The sequence below is a fragment of the Notolepis coatsorum genome (genome assembly GCF_963971535.1).
Source record: "Notolepis coatsorum genome assembly, chromosome: 11".
Lineage (NCBI taxonomy): Eukaryota > Metazoa > Chordata > Actinopteri > Aulopiformes > Paralepididae > Notolepis > Notolepis coatsorum.
The window spans coordinates 17,612,336-17,626,900 of record NC_140175.1 but is presented as its reverse complement, the minus strand read 5'-3'; the positions used below and the strand labels follow the sequence as shown (position 1 = coordinate 17,626,900).

General features: G+C 43.2%; 1 pseudogene across 1 annotated transcript; it reads left to right on the top strand.

Annotated features, from left to right (window-relative positions):
* The first annotated feature begins 2,099 nt into the window (after positions 1 to 2,099).
* LOC311236997 (cell division cycle-associated protein 7-like) lies at positions 2,100 to 13,695 on the top strand (annotated as a pseudogene). The gene is made up of 3 exons: positions 2,100 to 2,114; positions 3,384 to 4,370; positions 13,635 to 13,695. The product of its transcript is annotated as a cell division cycle-associated protein 7-like (transcript).
* Positions 13,696 to 14,565: the final 870 nt, after the last annotated feature.

Below are 14,565 nucleotides of genomic sequence, written 5' to 3'. Positions count from 1 at the left end.
TTCCTGTCTTGTTTTCTATAGTTGTAGTTCCTTTTCCTGTAGTTCTTTGTTAGTCTGTTTCCCTTCCACCACTGTGTAGCAGCCAATCTTGGGCTATGAAGGCTCAATGGCTGCCATGGCACACATCACACTACACAATGGCTGAACGGAGACAGGGATTATATCAGCCAATTAGGGGGGGGGGGCCTTGATGTCAGAGACCTGATTGGGAATTTGGCCAGGAACGTCGGGGGAACCCGCTACTCTTTGCGATAGAAGCCCTAGGTTCTTTAACGATCTAATTCAGTCAGAACCTCGGTTTAAGGTCTCATCTGAAGGACGGCACTCTCAGATGTATGGTGTCCCTATCACCATAACAGGGGCATTGTTAGTGATAAGTCTAGAGGACAGAGTGCCCCCTGCTGGACAACAACACCACTTTCCTACAACAACGGCATTGACCAGAGCTCAAACCGGTGATCGTCCGATCATGAGTCCGGAGCTCTACCCATGTAGCCATGCTCTTACCCTCTGTGTATATCCAGTATCTGTTTCTCAGCAGATTGAAGGACCTGGATCATCTGGAAAATAGTTCAACATAATAGCTTAATTCTTCCTTTTGTTTTGAAAGTCCCCATGAAACGGCTAGCAGAATGCAATTTGATTCCACATATTGTTTTCTGTAAAAGCAGGAAGCTAGGGAGGGACTTGTTGTGGATATTGATTGGCATTCATACTAGCCAATAGTGCTGAATTTGCATTGCGGTCGACCCATTCGCTAGCAAGCTATGTTAGCAACATGGGTTAGCAACATTACGCAACATTGGTAATGTTAGCTAGCAAGCTAACAGAGGCAGAGTGCTGCTCAGTTACAATGTGCTGTAAATGTCATTCTAGAAAGCATTTCATTGGACGCAAAGGGTGGTGGGTGAAGAGACCTTCATACGTCCTGGTACACTATAGACTTCTGGTTTAAAATACACTCCGAGCCAGACCTCTGTGTGCTGCTATGCATGCAAAACACTTTGTCCTCCCAAACATAGAGTCAGTTTTTACTTCAGCCTTGGGGTGCGAGGGAACGTTCAGCGATGGAGGGTTTTGTTGTACATGCAAAGGGTGAGGCACACACACACACACAAACGCGATGATTGATTGGAAGGGATGTGAGAAGAAGAAAAAGCTAATGCATGTTTAATGAGTACCTTGACTGAAATACACAGTAAGCAGATACAGGAAAATCGTACCCGTATAAAAAGTGTAGGTGAAGTCTTACTGTTAAATGCAACCCAACATACAGTATATCGCAAAGGCGCCGTAGGGGAGACGAGGGATGCTGCAGACAATGGGCGAAACTTCCTGGCTATAAATTTGGATGCGCTTGGTAACCGTGACCCAATAGAGGCCCTGCACAATGTTATACGAGAAGGAAGGGTCATCACAAGATTACAAATGTGAATAATTATTGTTATTTAAAAAAAAAAAAATTGTAATACTGTTTGAGTCTTAATTTTGTTAAGAATATAGGACAGCATTATGCTTCAGTCTGTACCTTTTGAGTCACTGCCAAATCAAAGATTGTTGAATGATTGTGCATTATTGTATTGTGTGTAATGACTGAATAAAACTACTACTACTACTACTACTACTACTACTACTACTACTACTACTACTACTACTACTACTACTACTACTTTAAAAAGAAAACGCCTAATTTCTGTGCAGTGTTAGAGTAGGTAAAACATTGGAATAGCATTACTAGTCTACTGTGACTTGTTTATAAGATCCAGCAATAAGCCACCAAATCATTATGTTTTGTTAGTAAGTCCTTTGTTGATATATTTCTCATAATATGAACACAAAGCAACCATTGTTTTGCACATGCCGACTGTTGTCTCTTGCATTGCCATGTACAGAACAATGGTTGCTATGTTACACGCAGCCGTGCTGGAAGAAAGATAACTGTACACATACAGTACATTCCATGTAAGGCCTCTATTATTATTATTATTATTATTATTATTATTATTATTATTATTATTATTATTATTATTATTATTGAAAATAAACGGACAGGGGCTCGTAATGCAAAGTGCAGAAATGGTACAGTATGCTCCTCCATCATGAATGAGGTCAAGGTAAGTGAGGTATTTTCCCTTATGGCAGATGGAACTAAAGACACAGAAAAAGAAGCACTATTTAGTGCTATAGGTGTTATTACAGGGGAGCTGTAGGACAGGATCCTTGAGAGTTACAGCCTGGAGTACAGAAGTAACCTGGTTGGGCAAAGCCTTATATAAGTGTCCAAAAATACAAACTAAAGACTTGAAACCTGAAAGTAGAGGCAAAAAAACAAGGAATACTAGAGACTGACCTATGTAAACAAGACAGGTGACTGAAGAAACCTTACAGGCTGTAGACTATGGGGGCGACAGTGGCTCAAGAGGTAGAGCAGTCGTCTGGTAATGAGAAGGTTTATAAATGTTTTATCCAAAATATAAATGCAGTCCATTTGCCATTTACACTAGCCTCGAACAACAAGGACTGAACAGAAAGACCGGACTGACATGCACACAGAGGGTAAGAGACACACAAGACACACCTGCGTATGTAACCCAGGGTTCAGATTCATAACTATTTAGTCCTAGGGACATAACTAGTTAATGCCATTGAATAAGAACAAATAGTTAATGCTATTATGTAAAAACATTTGTGATGTCACAGTATGATGTCATAATAGAACATTCTAGAACATAGAATCTTCTAGATGTAAGAACATTTGTGATGTCACAGTATGATGTCATAATAGAACATTCTAGAACATAGAATCTTCTAGATGCAAGAACTTTTGTGATGTCACAGTATGAGAACATTCTAGAACATAGAACCTTCTAGATGTAAGAACATTTGTGATGTCACAGTATGATGTCATAATAGAACATTCTATAACATAGAACCTTCTAGATGTAAGAACTTTGTGAGGTCACAGTATGATGTCATAATAGACCATTCTAGAACATAGAAACTTCTAGATGTAAGAACATTTGTGATGTCACAGTATGATGTCATAATATAACATTCTAGAACATAGAACCTTCTAGATGTAAGAACATTTGTGATGTCACAGTATGATGTCATAATAGAACATTCTAGAACATAGAAACTTCTAGATGTAAGATCATTTGTGATGTCACAGTATGATGTCATAATAGAACATTCTAGAACATAGGTCTCTATATAAGCGGGCGGCTCCTCAGTCATCTCCTCTCCTCGGCATCTGAAGCAGCACTGAACAGACTGAATGGACTAAACAACATAGACTGAAACCTGCAATTCTCAACCAGCATCCCGGAACAGTTCCAGACCACCCATCACCACGTGTGCCCACGCGGGACGATACTCGGTAGTACCGACGTGTTTTGAAAGTGGACGTGGACTCGGAACCCTCGCAGGCGAGGCCGCAAGCCGGGCCAGACGCTGAAGGTGGCCATGAAGTTCCCCGCCATGAAGTTCCCTGTGTCGGAACCGCTCCCTCAGCCCAGAGACGCAGCAGAGTCCGACTCTGACTCTGACTCTGGAGAGGCCAGCTTCCTGGACAAGAGGGCTCTGAATATCCAGGAGAACAAAGCCATGCTCGCCAAGCTGATGGCAGAGCTGCACACGGTGCCCGGCCTGTTCCCCAGAGGGATGGCCTTGTCGGCGTCCAACAAGCCCCGTCGGGCCCCCCGTCAGTCCAGGGGCCCCCCCGGATCCCGCAGGAGGAACCCGGAGCGCGCCTCTCGGCCCCACACCAGGTCCCGCACGCAGGTGGACAAGCCCCCCAGCCGGCTGCGCCGCGGCCGGCACTACAAGGAGGTCAAGGAGCAGGCGCAGCCCCGACGTCACAGTCACATGGCGCAGCCCCGACGTCACAGTCACATGGTGTTCCCCCACGTGGTGCGTCCGGTGGAGGAGGTCACGCAGGCCGAGCTGGACCTCATCTGCACCAACGTGAGGGAGAAGGTCTACAGCCAGGCCACGGGATCCACCTGCCACCAGTGCCGCCAGAAGACGATCGACACCAAGACCAACTGCAGGAGCGAAGAGTGCAACGGGGTGAGGGGCCAGTTCTGTGGCCCGTGTCTACGCAACCGCTACGGAGAGGAGGTCCGGGACGCCCTGCTGGACCCGGAGTGGCAGTGCCCACCATGCAGAGGCATCTGCAACTGCAGCTTATGCCGGGCGCGGGACGGCCGCTGTGCCACGGGCGTGCTGGTCTACCGGGCCAAGTACCACGGCCACGACAACGTCCACGCCTATCTGAAAAGCTTGAAGAGAGAACTGGAGCAGGAGAATGTCCAAGACAATGTGGAAAAAGAAAACGAAAGAGATGTCATAGATGAACAGCCAAGAAGGTCGACAAGACATAGAGAACCTCCAAAAGTCCTGACTTATCCCTGACTAGGAAACCCACTAGTAACGATAATCCAGTCACTATTCCAGAGTCTAAGCTCAGTAATCACAGACTCGTTAGATGACTCCGACTCCCAAGAACCCCATAGGATTGTGATAATGTAGTCCTGGGATAATATGCACAGGGACGTGCATTAGGATAGAAGGGATGTAACCCAGGGTTCAGATTCATAACTATTTAGTCCTAGGGACATAAATAGTTAAAGGGGCTATGTACTGCTATTCCTAGCACTATTTGGGCAACTTTACACAATTCCTGTGAGTCTATGTAACACATCTGTAAGGTTTATTCCAAAAATAATCATTGTTTTATATTTCTAATCAAGTACTCAAAACCAGCATTTTTCTGCCTCAAGATTTCAAGCTGTTATTGGCTTGGCTCCACCCATACTAGCAGAATGCTTTGAGTGACAGCCACCCACCAAATAGCTCCGCCCATCTCCCCGTCCTTCCTTCCAGGTGAACACTTTATACTACTAATACAACATGGCTGTACCGTATATTTGGGATCCAGAGAGCGACCCAGACTATGTTTCGAAAGAAGAAGTTGAGTTGCAACAGCGAGGCTTGCAAATAGTTTCCGAGTGGTAAGTTTATGTTGTAACGTTAGTATAATGGCTTGCCGAAAAGAGCGAGTAACGTTAGTACTTACTTCTGACCAGCTTGCTTCGATAGCTTGCTATAAGTAACGTTACCTTGTTTACCTCTGACTAGTTGTGTTTGTATTGAGCAGTTTTTAATTATGACTAGCTTGCTTCAATAGTTTGCTATAACGTTACTTTATAAAGAGCAGCATACCGTTATATGCAACAGTTCTGTACGTGCGACCAGACCTTTGGTAGTACTGCACATTTGACCTAATGTCCCCCCGCAATTAAAAAGAAAAGTTATTTGGGAACATGCATCCACTGTATGTCAATTGTAATAATGAATTGAAAATGGGGGACCCTGATGTAAACAAGACGAAAGTATTTTCCTGGTCTCCATCCTAGCATCCTATAGCAGTTGTGTTGGTATTGAGCAGTACTGTATTGTAATGACTAGCTTCAGTAGCTTGCTTCAATAGTTTGCTATAACGTTAGGCTAGCTAGTTAGCACCAGCCGGGAGCGATGCACCACCCGGGAGCGATGGCTAGCTAGTTAGCACCAGCCGGGAGCGATGGCTAGCTAGTTAGCACCAGCCGGGAGCGATGGCTAGCTAGTTAGCACCAGCCGGGAGCGATGCACCAGCCGGGAGCGATGGCTAGCTAGTTAGCACCAGCCGGGAGCGATGGCTAGCTAGTTAGCACCAGCCGGGAGCGATGCACCAGCCGGGAGCGATGGCTAGCTAGTTAGCACCAGCCGTGAGCTAGCCATCGCTCCCGGCTGGTGCTAACTAGCTAGCCATCGCTCCCGGCTGGTGCTAACTAGCTAGCCATCGCTCCCGGCTGGTGCTAACTAGCTAGCCATCGCTCCCGGCTGGTGCATCGCTCCCGGCTGGTGCTAACTAGCTAGCCATCGCTCCCGGCTGGTGCTAACTAGCTAGCCATCGCTCCCGGCTGGTGCTAACTAGCTAGCCATCGCTCCCGGGTGGATAGGCAAGTGACTGCACTCCTGTTCTCCGGTATGTAGGAAGGTAGAGGTACCTCTCTATTCTAGGTAGAATGGGGGCGGGCATTAGCTCCAACCACAGAGCCAATCGCATCACTGTGCGCTACCCAGAGCCCGAATGACGTGACTCAGGCCTTCAAATCAAAATAGCCTGATTTACTGGAGGAGGAAAGGGGCTGGGCTGAATCTGAGCAATCCGCCAATATGGTATTTAGATACTAAAACACATTGATACGAACTCCTATTACTATAATACAATGCTAGAGACTGAAAAATGACATTTATAGTACATAGCCCCTTTAATGCCATTGAATAAGAACATAAATAGTTAATGCTATTATGTAAGAACATTTGTGATGTCACAGTATGATGTTATAATAGAACATTCTAGAACATAGAATCTTCTAGATGTAAGAACATTTGTGATGTCACAGTATGATGTCATAATAGAACATTCTAGAACAGCGGTTCCCAAACTTTTTTGGCCATGCACCCCCTGTCACCTCCCGACCTAGCTGACGCACCCCCAATGCCCAACATAAAAAAGACAACACAGTCTATTCATAGGCACACTAAAGGCATCAGGTTTAATCCAATAAGAACACATACCAAAGTATGACAAACAAAATAAAATACTTCACACGAAAGAACAAAATGAGAATTACATGCATAGATTGGCCAAAACTAAAACAAAAAAATGGGTTGAATCCACATCTGAGATTCATCCATAAGTGGGAAATATGTCCGTAGCTGCTCAGCGAGTTGGTTGAGGTGTTCTGTTATTATATATATTGAAATTCTTTATTCGGAATAACCCCTTGAGATGTAGCATCTCGTTTTCGAGGGGATCCTAACACAATACAGCGTATGTACATTTTCAGAAAAAGAAAAAAAAAACACAAAAAAAACATTGGACATCAAAACAGTCTACAACAACAAAATCAACTGAGAAATGAAATTACAAAATAAGTAAACAAACATACAAGATCACAAAATAAAATAAACAGGACAAACAAAACAAAAATCCAGCAAGGATAGGAATGGATCGTTAATTCGTACGAGATAAGTAATGAAAGTCATGATAGTATGCAATATATAAATGATAAAACTAAAAATTATAAACTAAAAATGATAAACTGAAAATGATAAAAATGATAAACTAAAAACATGTACATGTACTATGGAAGTAAGAAGACAGCGCATTTTTAAATAAATAAAAAGATGAGATGGAACGAGTATTTGCAGGTAAGTTATAGGCTTTTTACAGGTTCACCCATGACAACTTTGTTTCCCTCCAAGAACGCATGAAGTGTAGGGAAACACATGAGCATAATACGCTGCGACAATAATAGCGCACCGGTCCCAGTCGCGCGCCTATGGCATTTTGGCAGGAAGTAAAGTGCATTTTGGATACATATTTTTTTAAATTATTATTATTTTAATACAAAACACTGTATTGAACTGAATCACTGATGGTTCTCCTGTAAAGAAAGATGGTTTAAAGGGTAAATTCACCTAATAAGGTATTTGCATTCCCTGCACACTTAAAGGTTCAAATTAATATATTTAAACGTTTACCTATTGAAATGATAAACTGATATAGAGTTTACTGATGATAACCTCAGAGACGTCTGAACCAACCCCAATGTGTTGATCCAATCAACCTAGGACTTGATATCGAACTAACCCTCCCGAAAGGAGAGGTTACTGAAAGAACCTAAAAGGGATACTTCAAAGCATTACTTGTACTTTACGTCTGTATGTATTATTACTGTTTAGCTAGCGCGCTTTTAATTAAAACACCGGTTATTGTTATAACTCTGTCTCTGGTCTACTATTCTTTTAATTGTGCATATTACTCCTCTCCTCATTCGAACCTAGAACTGTGCTCGTGGTGAACAGCTGTTACTGTTAGTGACACAGGTGCTACACGTACAAATGGAGACACCTGGAAGAGAAACAAACAGACTAACAAAGAACTACAGGAAAAGGAACTACAACTATGGAAAACAAGGAACAGGAAGCAAAACACAAAACAAGACACTGCAAAACAAGAATAATACAAAGACTAATACTAAACATAGAGCATAATACACGGAGACTAGACCAAGACCAAGAGAAACATGAAAATACTAAACGCTAAACTAACAGGGCAACATGACTGGGGTGGAGAGAGAGAGAGCAGAAGAGAGAGGGAGAGCAGACAGAGAACAGAAAGAACACGAAGGTAGAGAGAAGAGGTCCAAGGCCTATGGGAGACAAAGCAGTCCATTGCCAGGCAGGAAGGACAGGTTGTTACAGAATGATCTCCTAGTGGTGCTGAGGATCGTAACATCTGCTGAACATCTGCTCTCAGAACATCAGGAAGGGGGGGGGGGGGGGGGTGGCTCATGTGTTTTTAAATGCAGGATTGGATTGGGCTTCGCTTAAAGGAACACACCAACATCTTGTCTCTCTCTGCAGAAGACGGTAAAGCTAAATTCCAAAAATGTTGGTGTGTTTTTTTAAGCAGCTGAGGGGAATAATTGGCTTTGCAGCAGGGTGGACTGAACTGGTCTCAGCCTAAAGGCTCTCACATAGTCCGGCGGAACGTACACGGACCGGACTCCCCGCGGCGGCATGTCCGCGCAGTCGTTTGAGCTTTCATAGTCGAGCGTACCTCCGCGTACCAATTTCCTACATGTCTCGCTCCAGTTTACTAAGTTGTTTTCACGCTGTTTACACTTCTGCCATGGCGTCGTCATCCGATGTCAAAATAAAGAGTCTCGGTTATCTCCGTTTCCAAGATTTCTAAATAAAACTGGCAGTTTTACACACTTTAGATTTAGAAAAGCCATTCAAATGTCTCAAGTTTCTTCAGATGATGAAAAAAGACATGGTCCAAATGTATTATGAATTGGAATGGGTGACAATTAGCGATAGTGAAACAACATTTTGCGCCATCTATACCTGCCAACGTTTTTTACCGGACCAATCCTACCCATTTAACCATGATCCTTCCCTACTCTCTCTCTTGGCACAGAGTGAATAAAAATGCAAATCGGTGTCACATTAAATGCAGGTCGATGTCAACCAAAAAATCAAAGCGGCCTTTTGTGTGACAGCAAGTGAGCGGTGCGGACGTCCATGCGGTTAGAACATTGGAGCTTCGCACTTGGAGTCCGCTTTGAATCCCGCTTTGAGTCCGCTTTGAGTACGCGCGGACCTCCGCGGAGTCCGGTCCGCGTACGTTCCGCCCCCAACGATGTGAGGGCCTTTAGTGCCACACCAGGGCCCCTCTGGAGACAAGAAAACATTAACACACCCTTTGGTGATGCAGATACTCTGATGGTAATAGCTTCGTATCCCTGTACTCTGGACTGGTGCTAGTGTCGCTTTCAACAGGGTTGGCTGACGGGGTTCAAAAGCAACACCGCCGCCCCACTGCAGGTCTCAGGAAGGATGGGTGGGTGGGTGGGTGGGTGGGTGGGTGTGTGTGTGTGTGTGTGTGTGTGTGTGTGTGTGTGCGTGCGTGCGTGCGTGTGTGTGTGTGTGGCAGTGTGTGTGGCAGTGTGTGTGGCAGTGTGTGGCAGTGTGCTGACCCAGTGGAGCCCACAGAGTGAAGAAAAAATAAGAGAAAAGGCCTCCTTATGCATCTCTACTGTCACTGATAACACTGCTGGGCTGCAGAGAGAGCAAGAGAGAGAGAAAGAAGAGAGAGAGAGAGAGAGAGAGAGAGAGAGAGAGAGAGAGAGAGAGAGAGAGAGAGAGAGAGAGAGAGAGAGAGAGAGAGAGAGAGAGAGAGAGAGAGAGAGAGAGAGAGAGAGAGAGAGAGAGAGAGAGAGAGAGAGAGAGAGAGAGAGAGAGAGAGAGAGAGAGAGAGAGAGAGAGAAATCCATGTTGCCGTTTCATCAGACGGGGAGAGTTTATTTATTTGACATTTTATTAAATGCCTGTTGACTTTACAGTCACAGAATACAAATAAAAACAATACACAACAACAATATAGCCTAGACTTTATAATAACGTTTAAAATATTCACAATGTTGTCAAACACCAATTCATCATCAATGACATCACAAATTACATTTCCATAACACCATCCCTGAACAAAAGCCTCTAAATGTTGCAGCCAGACTCACTGCAGTGCCACAGTAATACTGCACCCTGGACGGGTTCATCTTCCACTCTATCTCTCCTGCTAACATAGAAGCATAGCCTCCCCACCAGAAACTCCTTATTATATTTAATATATCCTGCTCCAAAAATATAACGAGTAACAGAAAATGTTTCACCCAAATCTCTGAGCCCTGAAAGCCTGTTACACTAAAAAAAGGAAAGCATGAAAAACAGACTCAGTTAATTTTTTTTGTTTTTTATTATTATCTTTTCCCCCCTTCATTTTCCGTTTTTCTCCCATCCCAATGTTAGTCGTTATGCCAATTCTCTACCCCCTACCGTCGGTCTGGGAGGGCGAAGACTATCACATGCTTCCTCCGACACATGTGTAGCCAGCCCACCGCTTCTTTTCACCTGGCAGCACGGACTCTCACTGGGAGAGTGTAACGTGTGGAAGGTCACACTACCTCTCCCAGATCCTTCCCTTGCTGTGCAGGCGCCCCGACCGAACTGTAGGAGTCGCTGTTTACAACGACCAGGACCCACCCACGCCGGCTTCCCACCCACTAACACTGCCAATTGTGTTAGTATGGACGGTCGGCCAAGCCCGAGGCACCACAGCCGGATTCGATCCCACTGGCTATGTGGTGGTAGACAGACGCTCTAGACTCAGTTAACTTACAGAAAGGACATTTATTCACCACCACTGGATTGATAACTGAAACCGAAAGTGACAGTACCAAGCAGAATCCTCCACTGAAGGTCTGCTGTAGGTTTGTATTTTTGTATTTTATTTATTAACACACAAAGAGTTAAACAAAAGGAAAAAAAGACATAATAACCATATTGTGTAGGATATGTTTAGAAGTCTAGAGGCGTATTAAAGAACGTCCCCTATTTTGTCAAATCAAACATACAAAAATATACATATTATTTAAAAAAAAAAACATACATTCAAAAGAGAATGTGTAAATACAAACATGCATACACACAGTACATACATGCATACTGCATACATAATAATAATACATAACCACCTATCCACCTGCCTACAAACCTACACACCCACATAACCAAATGCATACATATTATGTATATAGACCTATTTATTTATCTACTGCTTTTTGGATATGAGCATCTTTTTGTAATTTGCTTTAAAAATAGGGTTAGCTTCACCGGCTGCACACACTCCTCCATACAGTATCCACTATTTTAGTTATTTAGTTTAGTTATTAAGCCATTTTCTTTTATCTTTACACAGTTTCTTGTACCATGTTAATTTTGTAAAGTGTTTGTGTCCATACACAGTAGTGTTTTCTCGTGGGCACCAGCGTCCTTTTCCAATTGTTCCCAATGAGCAGTGAGTGTGTCCGGCAGCACGCGGCCACCTAGAGGGAAAGCGCAGCGCCCGGCTTCTGTTATCAGAGCGTTGCGCTTTTTTTTGTGTCGGCCGCTCCGAGCGTTTCTAGATGAAAATCCATGTAATTTAACTCACTCCCGGTACCATATATTACATGCTGATGATACAGTTATGTATTCTTGTGCTCCTTTCTCTTGAGGCTGCTGTCAAAAATGTACAGTCTGATTTTGCCTCCTTGCAGCATACTCTCATTGATTCAAAACTGCTATTGAATGGTAGAAAAACAAAGGCAATGGTATTTGCTCCAACTAGGTCAACTGCCTCTCCCCCCTCTATGTTCACCCTTGATGGTTGTTCTATTGAGGTTATTGAAACGTACAAATACCTTGGCATCTGGCTGGACAAGAACCTAGATTTTAAACATCATCTTGATGCTTTCATCAAAAAACTTTAATTCACAGTTGCTTTTTTTCTATAGGGTTGAATCATGCTTTTCCCCTGCCTCCTGTAAACAGGTGGTTATGGCCCTTTTTTGGTCACAACTAGATTATGGCGACATAGATTATAGATTTGCTTGTCCTACTGCTTTAGCCAAACGATCCACTTTACCATGCCGCTCTGCGATTGATCTCCAATTCACCATATAGGATGCATCACTGTGCACTCTATTCACTAATTGGTTGGACTTCACTGGCTACACGCAGGTTGCAGCACTGATATGTTTTTTATATATAAGGCTGTTCTTGGTAAACTTCCATGGTACATCAGTTCCAAGCTTGAATGAATTCAAAACTCCCTCAATCTCAGATCCAGCACGCTATAAAATAGGCAAGTAAAAGAAGCATATTTTATGTTGGTCCTTGGTCCTGGAATGACCTCCAATGACCTCAAATTGGCCTCTCCGATCTCCTTGTATTGCTAAAAAATAAAAATATCAGAAATCCTTTCCACCTGCTGCTCCTGCTTTGATTTTGAATAAAAAGAAATTGTTGATTGTTATTGTTTTATTGTGCTTGTATTTTTTTAATTTTACTTTTAATTTAAGTTCGGTTGTATGGTAGTCTACTGTATGTGTATTGTGCCTTGTTATATATGTATTGTCATAATTTGTGCTTGCCTTCTTGGCCAGATCACCCTTGAAAAAGAGACCTCGGTCTCAATGGGTTTTTATTTCTGCTTAAATTTTGATGATGATAATATAACAAATAGATAATGTTAATCAAAAGCAACAATGCTAGTCTGTTATACAACGGTGGTCAGGTGATTGGTGATAGATACATTGTTGCTAGTCTGTCATACAACAGTGGTCAGGTGGTTGGTGATTGGCTACACTGTTGCCATAGATACACAACTCACACGCAGATTTATTTTTTTCTCACCGTGATCACTTCATCCCAGCACTCTGCCACTTTTTCCCTGCCCCTGCCGCCTTTCTGCCAGTAAGAAACGCTATATGGATACAAGCCCTTCAACTTTCAGAGTCCTTGATGGTAAAGCAAAGGACCAGATATCTCACCCAGTACAGGGCTCAGATACACATTTTGAAACTCCTCCTGTTTGTCCTGTTTCTCCTGTGAGGGGAGCAGCAGCTTCCTGCAGACCATATATGGGCAGCTTCCTGGCAATCAGCTCATTCCACTCACCTGCTCAACAACCACACCTGTCAGCCATCTTCTCATAAGCCCTGCAGTACATTTACCCCGGTTCTTCAGTCACTCTTCGTCAGATCGTTAACTCGGCTACTTGGTAGTGACGTAATATTTTAGAAATATTACTCTATCCGTGGTGCTTTGGCCCGCGGGGGCGCCGGACTCCGGGTCCTCCGGGTTTGGGGTTCGCGGCTGCCGGACCTGGGGATGGAGGGGGCTCAGGAAGCCCTTTTTTATAGTAATGTTTTATTTTCCTTTGTGACAGCTTATTTGAACTGGATATGTATGCAAATGTATAATCTGTCTAATTTATTTTCTAATTGTTGGGTTAGTTTATGTTTTTGGATGTCTTTTACGTATTATTGTTATTGTGTTGTGAATTGTGATGTTTCATGTTTGAAAAATGGAAAATAAAAAAAATTTTATCACAAAAAAGAAATATTACTCTTATCGATTTTTTGTCAGTTGTCCTGTGTTCTTCGCTCATTTTTGTGTTTCTTCTGTCTCAGGATCACCACTGCCTGCCTGCCTGCCTTCTCTGATACAGACTCACCACCTCCTCACCTATGACCTTTTGTTTTATTTTCTATTGATTATGTATGTGATGACTGATTTACACTGAATGTTTCATATTTGTATGTGTATATCTGTGAGGACCCCAGGAGGAATTGTCAACACGTTGATGATGACTAATGGGGATCCTAATAAACAAACCTCCAACCTTCCCCCATTTTTTAAATAAACATATCTTCTATATTGCTACAGTATCCGCCTGCGTCTTCGGTCCCCAGTCAATCGATAATGGCTTTTTTACCGATACCGATACCGATATTGTCCAACTCTTAATTTCCTATACCGATATCAACCGATACCAATATATGCAGGGTTTCCCCCCCAAAAAACGGAATAATTTCAGGTAATACTAATTAACATTACATATCTCTTGTAGTGGAATTAACACAACATTATGCATACTTTTGACAATAAATAAAATCTGAATCTGTTCTTACTTGCTTTCCTGGGTAAATAAAGGTTAAATAAATGTTAAAAAATTTATAAAAAAAATTAAAACCGATACCGATATTTTCCGATATCACATTTTAATGCCAATATCGGTAGGCCGATAATATCGGACATCCCTAGTTTTGACAGGTATTATACTGTAGCCCCACTGCTGTAAGCATGCCCAGTTCCTTGGCAGTCAACCTCTGTCTCCAGAGATCCAGCATCCTCGATACATAGCACTGGGACCTCAGGCCCAATAAAGAGCGCACAGCCTGAGCATCATTTAACTCTGGTTCTGCTGTGTCCACCGGTTGTCCCAGGCGTAATACTTCTGTAGCACATGGCTGGAAGCACGGTAATACACAAACGTCAGTTGTCCCAGGCGTACTACTTCTGTAGCACGCAGCAGTCCAGTCAGCCCAGGGCTCGCATTCA